The sequence below is a fragment of the Lycium barbarum genome, chromosome 9, assembly GCF_019175385.1.
Source record: "Lycium barbarum isolate Lr01 chromosome 9, ASM1917538v2, whole genome shotgun sequence".
Lineage (NCBI taxonomy): Eukaryota > Viridiplantae > Streptophyta > Magnoliopsida > Solanales > Solanaceae > Lycium > Lycium barbarum.
In genome coordinates, this window is record NC_083345.1 from 103,278,374 (window position 1) to 103,300,701 (window position 22,328).

General features: G+C 35.4%; 1 long non-coding RNA gene across 2 annotated transcripts; it reads right to left on the reverse strand.

Annotated features, from left to right (window-relative positions):
- Positions 1–11,272: 11,272 nt before the first annotated feature.
- On the reverse strand, positions 11,273–21,930 carry LOC132611327 (uncharacterized). Of its 2 annotated transcripts, none has more exons than XR_009571545.1 (3): positions 21,737–21,930; positions 19,046–20,289; positions 11,273–12,187 (listed from the first exon to the last, which is right to left on the reverse strand). It is a non-coding gene; the product is annotated as an uncharacterized LOC132611327 (long non-coding RNA). The 2 variants fall into 2 exon arrangements; XR_009571544.1 differs by lacking the exon at positions 11,273–12,187 and having other exon boundaries at positions 18,808–19,960; positions 20,086–20,289.
- Between the last annotated feature and the right edge of the window lie 398 nt (positions 21,931–22,328).

Sequence of the window (22,328 nt, forward strand, 5' to 3'; positions counted from 1 at the left end):
CCTTATGTTTTGTTGGGACACAGAACGACAACTCGAACTTACACTGGAGCCACCCCATACCTCCTTGGCTATGGTACGAAAATGGTCATACCCGCAGAAGTGGAAATCCCTTCACTCAGGATCATCCAAGAGGCAGAGCTAAAAGATGCAGAATGGGTTAGAAATCGTTATGAGCAACTGGCCATGATAGAGCAAAAGAGAATCGTGGCAGTACGCCATGGACAACTATACAGACAAAGGATGTCTCGAGCCTTTAACAAGCAGCTCAGAACCCGACTCTTTCAGATCGGAAAACTCGTACTCAAGCGAGTCTTCCCTCACCAAGAGGAATATAAAGGGAAATTCGCGCCAAACTGGCAAGGACGATACATAGTCAGGAAAGTACTCTCAGGAGAAGCCGTAGTCCTAGCTGAGATGGATGGACAATAGTGGCCTAAAGCCATCAATACAGACGCGTTCAAGAGATACTACGTTTAGGATTCCATTTGCTTGTAATCACATTATTATATCCTTGTAATCGTACCTTTTGCTTGTAATCGTACTCTGTAATAGAATAGGAGAAAACAAATCATCTATGTAATGAACTACACAATGACCTGACTTCCCCATAGTGGGATACGTAGGCAGTCCATACCGGATCCGGTCGCTTTAATAGTAAAACCAAAACTCAATTACTTTATTCCGAACTATGTTCGACCTGAATTCCTACTGCGATAGGAGACGTAGGCCCTTTCGAGCTCGGTCGTCACAAAAGAAAAATCAAGAAACCCCTAGAAAACCACAAAGACAATAAGGCAGGAAAAGTCAACAAGATCAAGCTTGTAAGGGTCAGCACAAGAATCAGACAGTATCAACCCTACACTGGGGAAGAATTTTTTAGGGAACCTCAAAAATTCCTATTAGAAACAGTCAACAAGGAAAGAGACAAAGTAAAGAAATAAATTGGGGCAGAACTTTTGAGGGGACCTCAAAAATTCCTGCATAGCGAGACAAAACAAGGGTTACTCAGAGCAAATCCTGAAACCGAAGCAGAATTTTTGAGAAAGATCTCAAAAATTCTATCAGCATAAAAGTCAAAAATCATACCTCTGGGAAGAATCGAAAGACCTCGTTCGAAGAAAACACACATCATGACACATAAAAAATGAAACAAACATTTATTTTGTAAAGTTTTTACTCTGAATTTTCAAAAAATAGTATAATTACCTCCCCTGAAACATCTCTCGAAATACTGAGCCCAAAAGGGTTCAAAAAAGCATCAAGAGGAGACATCATACAGGAAGACAACAACGCTAATCGGCTTCTTAGGAAACTCACAATTTTTCTGTGGATGCAATTTTTTTTTCTTTACAAGAACAGTAGGCACGCCACCAACCAGTTTACTCACGAGAAAGGAAAAAGGCAAAGCTTAGCTCAGCAGAGGAGGACTAAAAAGGTCACGAAAAAAATGGGTAATAAAGACACATCTGGCTGCAGGGGTCACGAAGCAAATAAGCATAAAGACAAGTCTGACCAAAAGGGTCACACAAAGAGTGAAAAACAAAGATATATCAGACCAAGAGGGTCACAATTGATGAGCATAAACATGCATACGACCAAAAGGGTCATGACAAATACGAAAGGGCATATATGACCGCAAAGGTCAACATCCAATACAATGGACGAAAGAAAAATTATCAAGCCACAAGGACCATATTTGTCATCTGCATGCCAAGAGGGCCATTCATTTATTTTTTTTCCAAGAGGGACATTCATATCAAACTGCCAAGAGGGTCATTCAAACAAACTACTGAGAGGGCCATTCATACAAACTGCCAAGAAGGCCATTCATACAAATTGCCAAGAGGGTCATTCATACAAATTGCCAAGAGGGCCATTCATATCAAACTACAAAGAGGGTCATTCATACAAACTGCCGAGAGGATCATTCGTACAAACTGCCGAGAGGGCCATTCATACAAACAGCCAAGAGGGCCATTCATACAAATTGCCAAGAGGGCTATTCATTCAAACAAGCCAAGAGGGCCATTCATACAAACTGCCAAGAGGGCCATTCATACAATTTACCAAGAGGGCCATTCATTCAAACAAGCCAAAAGGGCCATTCATACAAATTGCCCAGAGGGTCATTCATTCAAACAAGACAAAAGGGTCATTTATATAAAACTGCCAAGAGGGCCATTCATTCATATTGCCGAGAGGGACATTCATACAAACAGCCAAGAGGGCCATTCATCTAAAATTCTACGAAGAATATCTGCATATTGTCAAGTCCAGGGAAAAAGCACACAACCGCCAGAAAGAAGCCGGCTTGCTCAACTAGATCTAGACAAATTGCGGACTAAACGTGGAACCTTTTCTTACGCAGCCGGTCAAAATTGGCTGCCCATGAGAGTCAAGCTCTCCGGCCAGGATTTGGAAGCCATCTGATCTCAGACTCAGCCACAATTTGTCTTGTTTTTATTTTCTTTTCTAAAAATCGCGACCGGTCGGACACACACCGGGAAATATGAAAGTATTCCTGCATAAGGGGCATATTCTTCTCCATCGAGTCGAACTACATGTGACCTGATTCCCCGAGACCAGGGATATGTAGGCGAACTCAAGACCAGCGAGTCGGTCACATTCTAACAGCCATCTGGAGCAACCCCGGTCATAACACTAAGGGTCTCAGGACTTTCCTTCCAAAACACTCAAAGAAGTCTTTAGTTGAGTCAAACTACAGATGTCCTGAATTCCCATATAACCTGAGATATGTAGGAAAACCAGAAACTAGGGTCCGGCCACGTATGTGAAAATCGCATGAAAAGATAAAGGGTGAAATGAGCCGAGTCAGTCAAAAATTAGGGTTAGTCAAATTTCATTGCTCAAGGATGGTCCTGCCATCCCCGAACACCGAAGGGGCAGTTGTTGACACCTAATTATTGACCTCTCATAATTTACTTTAATTACTTAGAGTCCTTGGAAAGTAAATAAAATGAGTTATGCACCTTAAAGGGTTTAAATGATTTTTATAGGTTGTTCAGACAAATGTTTTACTCCTTTAAATTGGTGAAAGGTTTTCATGGCATCACAAATCTATTTAGAAATTAATTGGCACTTTTATGACATTTATGAGATGCTTGTTAGATTTAATCAAATAAAAAGGGCATATTTTGTTAAAATAATAATCATTATTTAATTGTTAAATTGTTAAAAAATCAAAATTAGTAAACACTTTATTCCCTTTAATCCATGGAGTTTGAGAAATTTAAATAATTAACCATTTCACCCTTTAATTGTTAATTTTGCATAATTGTATAATTTGTCAAAAAAATATTTATATTTATCTATAAATGTTTTAATTAGTCAATTAAGTGGTCCTTATTGCAAATTGATGTTTAAATTATTTAATTATTTTTTGTTATGACCACAATTAATTTGACCAATTCATGGTTTAAGGAAGTTGGAGTCATTTTTTTGTAAAATTAGCCACTTAATATCCTTAATTGAAATAACCAAATTCATTGGCTTAAATTAATTAAGGTCATTAAAGCAATTTAATTTTTAAACTTACTAATTAGGCCAAATATGACCATAATTGAAATAACCAACTAGATTAAAATCAATTAAGGCCAAATTTGGCCATAATTGAAATAAGTAGTTGGGTCAGAATCAATTAGGGCCATATTCGCAATTTTCGGCCCATTAACACAATTGGCCAAATTTTTAACTATTTTAATAGGATAATTATGTCCTACTTTTGTCTATAATTAAAATATCATCAATTTTAATCTTTATTTAATTATCAAATTATCTTTTTAATATATATACCAGGAATACATATATATGTATACGCGAGGTATACATATACATGTATACACTAGGTATACATATATAGATTTATAAAAAAGGGGCCAGCCTTTTAATTCCTTAAGATCTGGACCGAGTCCAGCCCAAACCAGGTCGAGACCCGGCCCAATCGCTTAATATAGATAAGAGGTATATCCCCTTTTTCTCATTTCATTTCCCAAACACCCCTTTCCCCCCTCCCTTTTCTCTCTCTTCCTCTTCCGTGAAACCCTAGCGTCGCCTTGTGTTTCTCTCTTCTCTCTCCACCAAAAACGGCAAAAAATCAGGGTTTAGCAGAGAAGCACAACTTTTGCATGTATAGCAGTGAAACATTTTCACTTGATTTCATAAAAATATAATCCCAAACAAGGTAATAAATCATCCCTTTGCTTTATTTTCTTTATTATTCTGTGATTTACATGCTTTATTGTTGTACCTTGCTTGATTTCCATTGGTTGGGGTTGAAGGGTTTGGATCGAGCCAAATGAGGCTCAGATTTGGCCGTTCATTTGCTTGATGAGTCGTTTGAGTCATAGATTCATTTTGAAAGTTCATATTTAGGGAAAAAGTGTTTGTCCCACATCGATGTTTTTTGAAAGGTTGAACAATCTTTGGGGCTATTTAAATAGAGCCCCAACCCTCTGACAAAAGGGGAGTTTTCGGAGAAAGAGTTTTCAGAGGTCAAAAAAATTAAACATTTACAAGAAGGCTAGAAACTTCGAATGTCAAGCCTCTTAAGTATAAAATTTTTAAGACTTCGCCTAGTTTGAGGTTTTTTCTGAGTTCTAAAAAATTATTTTCCTTTTTGTTTTCGCGTCTATGTGGCTGAATGTGGTCTTAGAAGCACAAAGGGCTTCCAAATTCGATTTTTGACCAAGGCTACACTTTTAAAAGGTAACATTTGTTATACCCCATTTGAATCGGGTCAAAGCGGAGTACAACATATTGGTGATTCCTAATTATTTAACTTAAGGAGTCGCCACCTAATTCTTTTTAAAGGCGAATTAGGACACCTATTTTACCTAAGTAAATGCCTAAAATAAACTCTAATTTAAAAGGTCTTACAAACCTAATAAATTCTAGATAAGGGTTCTAAATATCCTAATGGGAAGGTCTTAGGCATCCATTAGAATCCGTTAATTACGGTTACCGATCAAACTTAGGTTAAAACAAGAGATTGTGACGAAATACGATAAATTAGTATCTTATAAGTAATTTAAGAAAGGTATTTAATAAAGGTATATACGTAATTAAAATAGAGAACTTTGCAAATAAATAACACAATGTGTTTCTAAACTTAAATAAAGAAATAACTATTTTCAAAAGGACTGAAAATCATTTTATAAATCATACATCTTAGTGTCATTTGTTTTCAAACAAAAGTACTTCCACAACACCTTGTATGAATTTAAGTAAGGAGTTGCACATAAAATAATCGCTTTTAAAGAAAATTTAGCAAATTTGAGTTTTGAGTGAGAATCACGTTATATGAATTTGTTGATGATGAAAGCTGGGTTTATTCTGAAAAATATGATATACAAAAGGACATAGGTTTTTTACAAAATAATGCTTCGGTTGATTAATTCTTTTCGGACTTGATGAAAACGAAGCTGCCTTTCTATATTAATTCGATATAAAAAAAAATTGACTTCAACCCATACTTGTTTAACAATTGATATCTCATAAGAGACTTTCACCATAAAGAAAATTTAGCGAAACATTATAACTATGTACTTACATGGTATTTCAAAGTGTCTGTTAACAATTGATATTTCAAAGTATCTAAAACGTGAATGAAAAAAGGATTAAGAATATATACTTAGATTCTAATAAAATCAGAAGTTATAGGTATTAGACGGGACTTTTAAAATAAGAAGTAATTAGCTACCCTTCCTAAACTCAAAGTTATCCATGATCCTATTCTCCTAGCCAGGGAATTAAAGCAAAATCAGAAACAGCAAGGTTATAATAGAACCACATGAAGAAAGCTAGGAAATAATCCCCCTCGCTCTCATTTTGTATTTTTGTTCGGATGGGAGAGAGCGATGAGATAAATAATGAGGGATGGAAGCTTCGTCGCCCTCTTCCAGTTTGCCTTTCTGTTCGGAGGTATTGCGAGGTAGGCGCGACATATGTGTGAAGGAGGAAATGCAGATTTCCCAACTATCGGTAAAGTTTTGAGTCTCGCTTGACTCAAGAGTGCTCCCATATGTCATGAAAAACTAAGAAAAGAAAAATATAAAGAATTAGGAAACGAGCAGATTCAATAGGGAAAATAAATAGACAAAGATGAATTCTTAAAGAAAAGCATGACCAGCAAAGTCCAGCAAGATGAGTTCTTAAAGAAAAGCATGACCAGCAAGACACAAATTGCAAAGAAAACAAACATGAAACTTAATTGCAAGCACAAACTAAAATCGATAGAGTTCAAAGAATCGTTGTATAAATCAGTTTTTAGGGACTCAACAAGACTGGAATAAAAAAACTCTTCAGATCAGATTTTACGCAGCTGGTTTCTTTAAAAAAAGACAACAACAACTATCCTATTTAATTTCTTAAACGTAGTTGGTTCAAGTATGTTTACTTCTAAACTTATTTAGGGCCTGTTTTTCCAAAAGAAATAGCTTAAAACATATGGAAGTAGGCAGGAGATTTAGGGATAATGCATATTTGACTTGAGGATTTTGTCAACACAAGCAAGCTAGGAAATGCTTAAACATATAGCAAGAAAACAAACTATTCTCCAATTAAATATCTCAAGTGAAGATGAAAAAAAATGCTGAAGTGTCAGGCTAGTTTATTCTTGAACTACAAAATGGTAAAGGTTTGAAATGGAAGCTGGGGCAGAACAGCAGTTAGCTCATTCAGACAAGAACAAAATCAACTAATCAAACTATTTTTAGGTTAAGGACAAGAGAAAAAAAAACCTAGAGTTTTGAAATTACATGACATGTTTTGACCGGAGCATGTGAATAATATATTTTAGAAACTATAGAAACTCATATTTGGAACTTAATACATAGTCAAAGCAGTGAAAGGTCACTAAATGGAAGAGGATGAATGTATCATCTCAGCATATATGTTCTTTCCCTACATTTTTTGAAGCCAAAAATATAGAATGAGGAACTCAAATTATACTAAGCCAACCACATTATGAATTGAACAGATTTAGGATAGTATATTGATTTGTATTTTATACTCATAAACTAAGAATTTGAACATCTAGATCATTCAAGAACTAATGTGGGGAAAGCTAAAATGAACATACATACTAAATACTCAATCTAACAGCCCAAAGGTAATAATAAGAAACAACATGTCTAAACCTGTATCAACATTTGAATCCAACACATATAGAATGGAGCCATCAATAACTAAAGTACACAACCAGATTCCAATAGTGATGTTTAAAGAAGACTGCAGCTATTTTCAAAAAGGAACTAATTTTTGTAAACAATTTCAACACAGAAAATTTGGATCATACAAATATATTATACAACAGCTTCATCAGGATCTTAACTTAGATTAAGCTGCTTCTCAAAGAATTTTGAGCTCACACACACAAAACTAACTCTTCACTAAACCAATCTAGATTTAATGTCAGAGAAAAAAAGGCTATACCGAATAGAACCATACATGAGTTAAAAGACTTGTCAATATATAAGTTGAACCTTTACACTAATGCTTAGTTAGATTGATTAAGTGTTAGACCCAAAGCTCAAACTAACCCTTAAGAGTTCTGAAGCTACACAATTCAAACTAATCTAACTGAAGCAAACTAAACATGATCCATCATATTTATGCAAAATCAATATCGAAAGGGTTCGAAATGACTTCATGCCTCCTACTAACTAGTGCTAAGACGGGGAAATAGAATTACTCATATAATTCTAGCACAGCGTCTCAAAAACTAAGCTAACCCATACTAGAATTCAAAACGCACTCAGAACTTGACAAAGGGAAAATAAAGCTGAGACGAAAGAAAGATTACCTTCCAATGGTGCAGTGAAGAGGGTGCGAGGTCTTAGATCCGACGCAATCCGACCTCGAACTTAAGTATATATTTTATATGTAAGAGATGGCAGCAAGCAGTTGAACTTTTGGGAGGTAAGGAAGAAGAAAGAAGAAAACAAGAGGGTTTTTTAGAGAGCAAGAGTGGCGGCCAGAACTTGGTCCAAAATGGACTCCAAATGCTAGTATTTATAGATACCAAGTAGGTTTTTTTTTAGGATTCGAAGTTTTGGGCGGGATTTCCATCATCTAGGGTTTTTGAAAACGAGTCAAAATGGAACCGTTTAAATCTGAGTATGGAAGGTGTTTTCGAGCAGATCTTCACGTGATTTGACTTGGGTATTAAACAAAAATGGTTCGACCACTTATGGTCTTTGAAGATCATAGCGCGTCTTGAAGAAAGAACGGGAAAATCTTCTCTTTAAACAACAAAGCACATAGGTAGGTAGACATAGAGACAAATTTTGTTCAAAAATGGGATAGGCAGGACCTGCCCATGGCTGAATCGCGGTTGAAAATAAGCCGGAAATGGGAAAGGCGACAAACGGACCTGCCATGGGAAATATTAGCAAGGAGGCACATAGAGAAAAGGGTTAAGGTTTTTGATATGGTGGAAAGTCCTTTTGGTCATTTAGTGCGGCTAAGCTGGGGCAAAATTGTCTTTTCGAGTTAACAAGCCAATACGAGATTGGCATGTGGCAGGGTCATGTGGCGGACATGGGAGACACGTGAGTGGCATGCGCTGGTGGTGTGTGAGCCGTGTGTTATTGTCCGTTTGGCGCAGATGTGGCGTTTGCGTGACATCCACGTGGAAAAGTTGTGTGGAATGGGCTGTGTGGATTGGGCTCTCCTTTGGGCTATTATTTACCAATAGGATCATATTTTATATGAATTGGGCTAGTATGAAGCCTATTTATCTTGGACCTAATATGCCTCCTTCCTTATAGTTATTTGGACTCCTAAATTAAGACGAAAGACACTCTTTAGTTAATTATATATTAACGCGTGCTAAAGTATTACCTAATAAAATAAAATAAAATAAAATAAAATATTCATTAGTACTCAAATAAAGTTATGCGATATCGTAATAACCGCGCGATATTTTTTTTTAAGTAAATGCGATGCGTAAGTTGTTAAAGGCGATCATGGCAATTACGCTATTAGGTGATGCAATATGATGAAGATAATAATAATAATAATAAACGACGATATTAATAGAAAGCTAATAATTGTAATAGACTATAAATAACTATTCTTAAATTGTCAAAAATATTAGAAACGCAAATAAATATTTGGAAGAAAGGCGGGACAAAATTGGGTGTCAACAACTTGTCCCTCTTTGGCCGGTAATGATGAAAGAATTTTCGGGCAAAGACGTTGACTTAGTAGCCTATTTGGTCTCAACTAAAAGAATTTGGGAGACTATAAGGATAAAGAAAAGTTTGAGAGAATTGTGGCCGAACTCCAGTCTCCGAGTTGCTTACATATCTCGGCCACTACAAAAAAAAACAGCGTTTAGTGATGGACGTATTCCGTCGCTAATCAGCATATATCTGTTGCTAAACATGTGTTGCGACAGATTAGTGACGGAATGTCGTCTGTTACGATTTTGCGCGTTGCTAACCTATTAGCGACGGAAAAATGAAATCCGTAGCAAACTTAGCGACAGAGTAGCGACGTATGAGATCCGTTCCACATTATAGCAACGGATTATTTTGTTGCTATTGTTATGAATTCCGTGACTAATTTCATATTTCATTTTGTCATTTTAGTAAATTAGCGATGAAAACCATTGTTGCTAATCCGTCGCAAAATATTTGAATTATTTGTGCCTACATTTAGCGACAATCTGTAGCCTACTGTTTTCCCTCTAGCAACGACCAAAATCCGTCACAAATATTTTTCTTCCGATTTTTTTTTTTAAATACACCTGTTGAAACATACTAAATACAAAATAATAAATACCCTTAAAAATAACTGACATTCACATAAAATAATATTTATAAAAAAGATTCAAAATAGATAGCGGAATCCTAATCGTTAAGTCCAAAACACCGACAACACCAAGCTATCAACTACCAAGAGAACCCACACATCCATCAAGTATTGTTAGTGCATAATTTTGTTCTTTCCAACAAAAAGCAGATAACATAAAAAACTAATGCATGGGTGAAGGACTACGATCATTATCAGAAACTAAAGGATCAACATCGTCAACGTTAGCAATAAATAAAGGAAGCAAGCGATCAGTCAGTGTAGGAATCAATTGCATCACTAACTCCTCCATATTTTCTGTCGGTGCTGATTGAGAAGTTGAAGGTGCTGCTGATGCTGAAGATTAAAGCCAAAATTGATGCAAAGATTCGACCCATAATAACTTTGTGCTTGAGATCCAAGACCATATATTCTTCTCTTCCTTGTTCCCCCAGCAACTTCGTAATATGCTTCACATTGATCAATATCAGACTGAGACTGTGATTTTTCCCGTAATACTTCTTGATATCTTTCCTGTAATAAGTAGTGAAATTAAAACATCAAGAATACTAATCATTCAATTTTTACCAAATAAAAAGAGAAATGAATTCCAAAGATAAGGGAGCAGATATTTATCCATTTTTCGTTGGAATTGAAGTCTCACGATGACCAACGAAAAAGAGTTTCATACAACTTGGATATAAATGATCATATACACTGTCTCATAGTCAAGTAACAGAACATGAAAACAAAGTAAATTAGAGTTCCTAAACAACAAATGTAGTATCATGTTCAAAATAAGAAAAATATTTAAAGTAAACATCTGAGTATCAACATGAGGCAGCTCTTTCCAACAACCTTAGACTAGTAGTTTTTGACCTTTGAACTTGCTCAAGTATAAAATTTTTATCTCCAGCCCAACATCAACTATTCTGCACTGTATTGCAGTTTTAGTATTTTTGTACTGCATTTTTTGCATTTTCTGCACAGCTTTTTCAGCATTTCTGCACTGCGTTTCAGCATTTCTGCACGATTTTCTAAACTGCGCTTCAGTATTTTTTTAGTGTTGTGCTTTAGCAGTGATGTTTTTCTGCACTGCGTATTTGTATTTTTGCACTGCATTTTCCGCATTTCTGCACAGGTTTTTCAGCATTTTTGTACTAGTTTCAGCATTTTAGTACAGTATTTTTAGCATTTTTGCACTGCATTTCAGCATTTTGCACAATTTTTCTAGCATTTCTGCAGTGTTTTTTTTTGCATAGCATTTCAGCAAAGTTTTTGTTTTAAAACTTTATCACCATGTTCTCCTCCAGATGGACTTGAACATGATGATAATGCTTCCTTTTCAGTTCATCACCAACAAACTTCCTCTGTGAACTCAGGTATAGCACCCGTTCCAACCGTTTATATGCAGTAACAGTAATACAAATTCCAGCAAAAGCACACCAGTAACAACATAGAACATCAATAGCAATGCAGGTTTATATCCCATTTGTAACAAAAGCATACATATATCTGAGCAGTAACAAAAGCATACATATATCCCATTTGTAAAAATATAAAGCAGATTAAAGGAAACATATGAAAATATATATAAAGATACCTGGAGATGGCTTGCCACATTCCCTCTTGTAACTCCTTCAACATTCATCAGGTCAAAATCTTCTTACGGACATTAGAAACAGGACGAAAAAATTAGTCCATTAATATGGAAGTATCCATATAATAAAAGATATACAAAGACTAACCACAGTGATGCTAAAGAAAATCACCTCCAATGCATAAATATGACTGCAATTTGTGGATACCATTTATGCGGATGACTGATGTGGGAAAAGCATAAATTAGACTTCTCTCTGCAAGTGGGAAAAGCATAATTAACTCCAATATGATGAGTGGAACTGCAATGATGATCCAGTTGAGGAATTCTAAAAGACCTGGTAATTAAAAGATCATGTTTCTCACTTGGGTAGGTTCATCCCATGGCTTATAATCCAATAATCCTATTTCTTTATGAAGCACCAGTCCTCAAATCCTACAGTTGTTCCCAAATACCATCATTACCCTCTCGCCTTATCCCAACCTGGCTTAAATCTTAGTACCTTATAATATTAAAATACTATTGATATAATAGTATTACCAATTAAATATTAATGAGAACAAAAGCACAATAAAACAACTGAACACAAAACAAAGGTATAAGATAATATGTATGTTGTCACTTAATAAAAAATAATATATATGCTATTCCCTTGCAGCGAGAAGTCTAATTTATGCTTTTCCCACATCAGCAAAGTCGTTAAGAAATTACAAATACAAAAAGAAGCTTCAGTTTCCATATTCCAAGGGAGCAAATAATACTCCACACCACCTGTCCAACAAGAAAGTGCTAGAATCATTAACAATCGGTTGGCTGCTATAGTCTTGCAACTACAACTTCATAGTGTTACAAATGACCAAATAGCAAAGGGCATATTATACTCCACAAGTAGAATCAGTAAAGCATAGAGACATAAACTTGGCATGATGTCAATCTATGCCTGCACACATAGCTACCGTTGACACCCAATTTTGTCCCTCCCTTATTTAATTTTTATTTACTCGGGCTTCTAAATTTACTGCCGAGCTAAATACTCTATTTTCACTATTCTATTTTTACTTCACTACTATTATTTTCGCTACTTTTATTTTCAATATTACTATTATTACTTTATCACAAATTTTAAATGGTTCGTCATCGTTTCATTTTAGGATTTGTACTCGTTAAATTAATTTTACTTTGTTAAATCCTTTACTTTCTATATACTAATTACTATTTATCTTCACATAATATATATTGTACTAGTTGTCAAATTAGAAGCCCACAAATAATTGAAACAAAGAAAGAAGAACTCATTTTCGGACCAACAAACGGACCAGCCCACATTATTCCCCTACCCAAAACAATCCAGCCCACACTTAAAATTCAACTCAGCCCCCATGTTAATTTCGGACCAGCCCACTATTTTTATACCTGACCCGGCCCAACCTTCACAAATTCACTTCTAAACCTAAAAAATCAGACGCCTCATCTTCATCTCTTTCCTCTCTCTCTCTCTCTCCTCCTTCCTCAAAAAACCATAGTCGCTCCCCTTTTTCTTTCATCGTCACCTCCATCCTCACCCACGTTACCCGCTCCTGTCCACTCACCCTTGTCCCCCACGCCTCACGCTCCTTCCACTTCTCTTTGTCTCCCACTCCTATCTCTCATACACTCCTATCTGTCCGCATATTTTTCTATAAAAAGGGAATTGGGATGAGATTGAAGAAGAGGAAAAAGAAAGAATAAAAAGGAGGGTTTTGAAGAGAGGGGGAAAGTTTTGGAGGGAATCATTCAATGTTCTGAGGGGATTGGGATGAAAAGAAACCCGATCCAAAATAGATCGGAAAATCCCCTAAAAAAAAGAACACGGATTGAGGAAAATCAAATATTTTACCATAGTCAACTTTATTTTTTTTTCGACTACTACTCAAAATCTTGAACTTGTTCAAACCGAGTTCTTTTTCGGGTCTCAAAACAGTAGCCACATATCACTCTATCTTCACTTTCGGTTTGAAACTCTAATTATTTTAATTGGGTTCGAGTTTTGTCGAGTTCGGTTATAGATTCGACGACCTCGACACCCCGTTCACTGCGCCAACAAGAGGTAAACTTCCTATCTCTTTATTTTTTTTATTGGGTTTTTGAGTTATGCTTGCTAAGTTTAGTATCAGTTTAAGCTTAATGTGGTTAATTATATTATCAAGTTGATTTGATTTAGTTTGAACTGAGTAATTAGTTAAGTGGTAATTTTGCTTAGTCGTGGATATTTGTTAAGTTATTTGCTGGCTATGTTAGTTAAATGATGTTTATGTGTTGATGTTCTGATTTATGGTAATCAAGGATTGTGTCCATTGGGTCTGAATTATTGCTGTTATACTGCCAGCTTTAAACCTCTTGTGTATGACCTGATTTCGGTCAGTGCTCATCTTATATGGCTTTGTGCTTTGACATCATCAGTAGTATATAAATTGATGTGTATCCTTGAAGCATTGACCGTATTTGTCTAATGTATAAGGCTGGCAACTTGTCTAGGTATCTTGACCCCTTCGGGTCTAATTCTGTGTTTCTCAAAAATAGGTGTGTGGTCTGATACATACTCATACCTAGAGCAGTTGGTGATTACCTTCTCTATGCTTGTCCATGTCTATTTAGTTGTTAGCTAAATCTGTTGTTTGGCTGCCCATGGAGGTGTTGAGAATGCTCTGTCAACATATTAATCACAATTTACTATACAAGCATGTCTTTATTTGAGTTCAAAGTGTCGATTTTCTGTTTTAGTGTATAGGAGATATGCCTAAATATACTAGATGTATATAATTTCAGTATACTTTCGATATACAAGGATTTGTATATTAAAGTATATATAGGGTACATCATTTACGTGGGCTTTGGATTATTAGTTGGTCCATCATATTGATATTAAGTTAGACCTGGTTCATAATTATTTGCTTCTTTGGCCATCTCCTTTATGTATTATTAGTTGGTTTTTCTCTAAATCATCCTTGCTGCTCGAACGACAGTCATTACATTTTAGAACTAAACGCATCTCAATTCCCAGAATCCTGCCTTGTCAAGTAACTGTCTGTAGAACTTTTGGAGATGAAAATGTGTGTTGCTTCAGTTTAACATTGCCAATAATGACTTTCTTTTGATTTCTGAAATCCTTGTCAATTTATTCTGATGGCAGACGATTCTTTGGTTTAAGTTTAATTTCATTTGATAGTAAACTTTCAGTTTCTTGGACTTATTGGATACTTGCTTTTGCATTCCTTGATACTGTTTTTGTTTGCTTACTGAAAGGGATACTAGACACCTCCATTTACCATGTTTGTCATTGCCTCATGCTTGCTTTTGCATTCCCATGCATAAATCTCCCCTTAGTCTAAAATGTGCTTACGAATTATGTCCATTTATGCCTTCTTTATAGTTGTGAATGAAATGTTTATCATGAACCAAATGATGATCCTGCACTGCTCGCATTACACTATCCTCAGATCTGCCCTATTCCTTCCTTATGCTTTCGAACTTTAATAAAGAGGACTTAACTGGTTTTAGCCTATCATGTGTAAGTTAACAAGGGATTAATCTTATTTATGCCCAGTTATTATATTAGAGGTTCTCATGTTTGGTTGTAGCACTTGCTGGTTTTTTATGGGAAGGTTTTGGAGAATTCCAGCACTTCTAACTTTCTACCTCACTGCTATGCTTATTCTCATAAGTTTTGCTAGCATGTTTAGTAGTTTTATTTACATGGTCACTATTAGAGGTTCTGGCCATATGGAACCAAGCAGGTCATATTTGGAATATCATCTTGAGGATTATTCTGGCTTGGCTTAGAAAGAAAGTTCAAAGTTCTTACAAGTGGGACAAAATTAGAAGTTGCCTTAGCTCCACAACAATATGTGCTCAATTGAATCAAAACTATAAAATGACCCAAGGTAGCTAATGAATTAGGCAAATCTGTAAGGAATTTGTTTTGATGACAAAGTGTACAACCAACCTTAGAATAGGGCTCTTATGTTCACTGCATATATAGCTATATTTGTTGAGGTTTGGGATAGCATGTCATTTGATTTTTAATTGACTAATCTGATATTCGGTGTGCCATATGTTTCCATTAAAGTATGGAAACTAAGACCATCTGCCTGCAGCCATTTTCGTGTAAAATTCATCAGAACATGCTATGAAGGCTTTTAAAAGGGTCTTAAATCAGTTTTAATATCTACAAATGTTCGTCCACATCATGCTAAATTTAATAAAGTCATAGGATGTTTCCAGGATAGCAAACATACTAACTGCACTCCATATGACTGTTTCTTGGGTAAACTTGAACCCATTTATGCGCTTGTGGACATTACACGAGTCATTTATATTGGAGATTGAATTTTCCCTTGCTCTATTTATTTCCTTAGTTGTTGGAACATGATTAAAGGCCTGGATTTGTTTTCCTCTAATTGTTTTGTTGGTGTGGGCCTTACTGCCCATTTTAATTAAGTTTTATATGTCATCAGATCAGGCAAGTGAGCTTTGTTTGGACTACCATTATTTACGTGATGTTTTCCTTGTTCTTTCTTGTTCGGCTGCTGCCCTTTCTTTGTTCTTGTGTCTGAAGTATAGTTATTATAAATCCTCACCGTACTAATCCTTTTCTTTTCATTTTTTTGTGCATGACCATTTTGCATACGAGTCCGAGAGACTCGTCCTTCTCCGCATTCGGTGTTGGACTAAAAGCCCAACAATATATTCTTCTCGTGTCCAGTCCATTCGAAACAGTTCCTAAAAAATGTTGGGACGAAGCCCAATAGCAACAGTAGCGGACAGCAGCACTCCTAAATAGGGCTGTTCAAAACCGACCGCTACCGATAACCCAACCGCAAAACTGGCTTATTGGCTTATTAGTATTGGGTTATCGGATTAGCGGGTGGGGAATGGATTTAAATTTTATAATTAACGGCTTATCGGTGCGGGGGACGGATTACTCAATTTTCTTATTGGGTAAACCGTTAACCCGTTAAGAATCTATTATATTTTATTATATTTTTATCCCTAAACATATAAAATATGTATGGTAATTATAATTTCTAAACATATAAAATATGCATGGTAATTATAATTTGTAAACTTAAAATAAGCCTCAGCACTCAACAGGCCAAGCCTATTTAATTAATAAGACAACCCATTTAGTAAATAAGGCTGCAATAGTTGCAACAACCCATTTAGAAAATAACCCTCATTTTACTAAAGAGTAGGAACTGCTGTAGTGCTGTCATTTTCCACTCAACTCATTTTCCACTCAGACGTTTAGTGCTGTAATTTTCCACTCAACTCATTTTCCACTCAGTTGAACTAATGGATTCCTAGGGTTTTGTTTTTTGCTTTTTACACGGCGTCAAGACTGAAGAGAAGATCGCAAAAGTGGGTTGCATTTGTTGCTCTGTTTCTATTTTCAATTTTGCTTCCACTACCATAATGTGTCTATGTTGTATTTGGATTAAGAAATTCTCTATTTTTCTGTGCTATGTGTATTTTCCGTTACTATTTGTTGTGTCGATCATATTTTGCCTGTTCTAATTTTGGTTGTTTATTGAATTGTTTTTTCTTATTACAGGGACTCAAAGTCTTAAACTTGTAGCATGGCTAAACAAAGTGATAAGGTGATAGGTGAAAGTGAGGCTTCAAATGCAGTAAGTCATGCTGAGATAACTCTGTCAACTAGTGCTAAAAAAAGGAGAAAAGGGTCTGTTGCTTGGGATCATTTTACAGAAGTTGAAACTTCCGAAGGTACGAAAGCAAATTGTAGCCATTGCTATAAGTTGTACTATTTTAAGTCAAGAGATGGTACGTCGACTCTTCTTGGTCATTTGTTGACATGTCCTAAACTTCCTACTCCTCTTGTTGATAAAAAAACAATCAACCATAGGCTTTAAATCTATTCCGAGGGGTAGTCAAGGTGATGTAGTTGTTGTCTCTTGGAAATTTGACAAAGAAGAGTGTAGGAAGGCTTTATGTCGTATGGTAATAGTTGATGAGCTTCCATTTAGCTTTGTCGAAAAAGAAGGTTTTAAAGAATTTATGAAAATGGCTCAACCTCATTTTTGGACCCCTTCCCATAGTACTGTAACTAGGGATTGTACTAGTCCAGTAGTGGACTAGTGGTAACCAAAATAAAAGATTGAATGTGGTAACCCATACTTAACCGATACACCGCCCGATAACCGTCCGATAATTGCTAATCCAATACCGAACCAACCGTTATCTTATAGGTTGGCTATCAGATTAGTACTTTTAAAAGCCGATAACCGTTAAGCCGAACCGTTAACATAATAATCCGTCCGATCCGCCCGATAAGCAGCCCTACTCCTAAATGGGCTGAGCCCATTTAAATCATCTTACTCCTCCATTTTATTTCTTTAGTACATTTAACTTGTATTGTGTGACCGACTCTGTGTTTGTTAATTTAGATGCCTTAGCGAAATTAGTGGGGTTTAGTTTTAGTAATGGGTAGTTAATACAAAGAGAAACTAACAATTAGCTCCATGGGTTTCATTTCCCTTTTATGTTAAAATTATTTATAGTATCTATAATATTTATTTTCTAGAATAATTGATTTTCAAAATAGCATGACTACATATTTTGGCTAAAGGAATCATACTTTATGCTTACTATCTTAGAAGTTTAAAACGTCACAAATTTTACACTAACGTTAGCTTATTCTAAGAAATAAAAGGCAAACTAGTTTCAACGGATAACTTTTCCACTTTAGTTCCTTTCCAACACTTGAAATACATATTTGTTTAAAACAACCTTCGCACAATATACATTAAACTAATAGTTTTTCTATGAAACTTTTAAAATTTATTTAATATTAATCTTACAATAACTCTTTTTAATTTGTGAGTCGGCATAACTCACCTTTCTCCAAATACATATAAACATTACATGTCCCACTTCTTTTAGCTTATTTTTTTAACTAAAATCTTTTATGCAACTATTCTTTTCTACAAGTTTTACTTTAAATAACTTTAGCAATACTTACAAGATATTTTCTTAAATATTTAAATATTACATCTACATTTTAGCCTTAATTAATTAACGTAAGTCCGGTCGGTTAATCATTGTTAATGGGTCTTAAAGTATGCCTAATACCTTCCCTTTAGACTAATTGAACCCTTATCTAGAATCTTAAGTTTCGCAGACCTTAAACAGAGTTAACTTTAAACATAACTTTAATAAACTTTAGGTGTCCTAATTCACCATAAATAATTAGGTGGAGACTCCTTAAAATAAACAAAAAATAGGAATCACTAATATGTTGTACTCTACTTTAACCCGGTTAAAATGGTGTATGACAGCTACAATACAAAAAGAGCAAGAACTGCTGAAACGCTCCAAATAGACTCAACAGAAATCATTCTCACCGTTTTGTCAATAATAATTGAATTTTGACATGAGTAATCGTCTTATCTCAAGTAATCGTACTAGTTCTCCACAAGACAGCATGAACATTTTAATAACAAAATGACGGAAGGAGATCTAGGAACAACGCAAATCTTGCAGTCTCAATAAATGTCATTTAAAAAAAGTATATCATCTTCTGTGTTTTAACAAAATGCAGTCATTTCAGTGCAAGAACAACACCAAACTTACTCAAGTTTCAGCCAACATAACACACCAGCAGAACGATCAGAAAGGCTCAGCAGCTATCAAAACAACAACCTTGTCTAGTGTAGTATCTGTTTAAACACAGAAGCCACGACAAACTGATGATCAGCAACATATTCAAAATGAACCAGATTATCCTAGGAAAACAACAACCACAAACATCTATGTATAGCCTTGGGATGGGGTTACAAATGCCAGAATCAGTCATGCCTCAAGATGCAGTAGCATCAGCAGTTACGTATAGCAAAGAACACCTTTTCTCCTAGTGCAGCCAAGCATGAAGCCACAAATTGGCTCAAAATGCCACAAAGATGGCTCAGAACATAGCAACAAAATAGCAGGGCTTAAGGTAGTAGTAACCTGATTCAGAATCATCCTCAAGTGTTGTATTTCTTTGCCTTCTAAAAGATAAAAATCATGTCAAGTGTAACAGCTTCTATCAAATGCACAACTATATATTAAGAGCAACAGTTTTACCCCAACATACAACAGCAAAATGACTAAAAGTGCAACAATTTTTATTCAGGATTTTCGCAATGTAGCATCAATTCTTGTTTGGCAAAAGTAGGCACCAATCAAGTATAGGAGTTTCTATCTCAAAGACCACATATGTTTGTTGTAAATGCAATCATTCAAACACAGTAAACAACTCTCAAAGTGCAGATACAAAACTCATTCAAATGTTGTAGCAGTTCATCAAATAACAACTCAAAAAATACCATATGCTTGCCTCACTTGAACCATTAATTTGCCTCAAAGGTGTCTCAAGAATGCAACTTATTTAACCCTCAAAAGTGCAACAGTTACCTACCTCAAATTATAGACATGTATTCTAAGGCATAATGCATACCTTTATTAATACCTTTAACAGAGATTCTAAACTCCGAAGAATCTATATTTCTGTCATGCCATATTCAATAAGTCAGTAATTAAGTCCTAAAACATAGTACTCAAGCATCGCGCCACAACACAAACCAATATTATGTGCTCTCTATAAAGATCAAAGGAGAAGTTAAAAATCTGACCTTTTCAGACTTAAAGAAAGCGGTGATATCTTATCACTTTTCAGTTATGAAATCCACCTTAGCATCGCGAACTTAAGAAAAATACCGACAAACAGAAAAATAACTCAAACCATAATAATAGCCAAGAGGAAAAGAAGAATAGAGCACTGTTAGGGGAGAAAGAGCAGAAAGGTCTGGCTAGGTGAGTGCAGTGTTTGTGCGAGCCTGCGAGGAGGGTAAGAGCAGTCAGTTAACACTCAACATAGGTCAACAAGAGAGCAAAAATCAGAGCCTGAATAGAAGCAGTGACAAGCCAGTGATTAGTAAAAGAAGCTTTTTAGGCTCAGTATGTAGTATTGCCAAGCAAGGGGACAGAGACATCGTCATGCCTGCGAACTCTGGTTGCACCGATGCTATCGGCCAACCGGGTTGCCTTGCCAAGAGCGAGTAGATTTTTTTTCTCATCATGCTTATATTATAAGAAATTATCATCATTGCAAGAAAAGTGGTCTCAAACATACCATCGCCTTAAGCAACAGGAAGGATCAGAAAAAAAATGTCCTCATATGCCACCATTGGAACGAGGCCAAACCTTAGAGAAGAGGGGGTACTGCAACCTTAAAATTCCAACACAACAAGCAGCAATGGATAGATAATAGGGAAGTAGAGGTAACACAGGCTGACAGTGAAGTGGTGGTCTCCGTGAAGCAATGAGTGTTGCTTTGAAACTCTATTTTTGACTCCATTGTGTGTGTCAGCTTGTATATGCAAATAAAAGAGAGGAGAAGGATATTAGTCACTAACAATAGAACTTGCAATTGACGTTCAAATTATTGCAGCATTAACTAATCAACAAACCAGAGTGAAAACATTTATACAGAAAGGAGGCAACCTCACGTCTTAGCCAAATGGAAGCCCCATAAACCATAATTTTCATGATATGTATGTATGTATATATATATATATATATATATATATATATATATATATATATATATATATATATATATATATATATATATAAGTTCCTTCTTCAATACCCATATTCATAAAGTACAAAATGATTATTTTAAGGACATAATTTCTCCTTCTTTATGAGATCTAAATTGACATTGTTAGATACAGAAGCGAAAGGCCTAGATTATGGTCCATGTTTTGGTTACAAGAGAACTAAACAGATTTGCATTTATTGAGCAAAGTAATTGAACTAATGCATGTCATCCAGAAAGTATATAAATCCCTATCAAGCATACTTTCTAAATCATGAAACCTAAAATTCAAAACATAACCAAATCATGGTACATATTCGACATAGGAACATATTCACATCCATCTAGCAAGTGAAATAGAGCAACTACTAACTTCTATAGTCATGATTTTCAGAGAGCACATAATTTAATCTAAATTCTATAACACATCAGGACACGAAATACATACAACCAATAAGACATGAAAAGCAAACATGAATAAGTATCTAATTACGATGTTAAAAAAATCAGTTAATTGAAACCCTTAAGTCATCAACCACAATCGCAACCTCCAACATCGGGAAGCGATAAAATGAAAATCAAATTCGAGAATCACATAAAAGTCCACAATAGATAAATTCCCAGGGATACAATTAACAAAAGAAAAACCTAACATTTTAGCAAATCAACCTCAAATACTCTACCTGATGAATTAAATAGAAGTCGATTTTGAGAAACAGCAACAACAGGTGGTTAAATCAACAAAGGAGTGAACCCCAAACCTTAAATCAAAAGAGAGAGAAAGGGAAAAGGCCATGGACGACGACGACGATGGCAATGTAGACGGCGCTCTCTCTCTCTCTCTCTCTCTCTATCTGTGTTGTGTTGGGTGTGTTTGAAGTGAGAGGAAATAAATGAGTGCCCTAGCATATATCTTTTTTTTAATATTTAACAACGGACTAGCGACAGATTTTATATTCCGTCGCTAAATAATACATTGACTTCTTTTAATAATTAATATTGCAACAAATATTTCTGTTGCTACGAATATATATTTTTTGGAGAAAAATTGAAAGGTCTGGCGATGGATTTTCCGTTGCTGAATCCGTCACTACATAAAAATAAAATTTGTCGCGCCTCTTCTGTTGCTAAATCTGTAGTGAAATTTAAGGCGCCAAAATTTCGCACTAATAATTAGTGACGAAATTCAGTTTTCGTTGCTAGTCCGTCGCTATATAATGAGATAAAATTTTAGTTGTTTTTCTTGCGACAAAATGAGCATTCCGTAGCTAATCC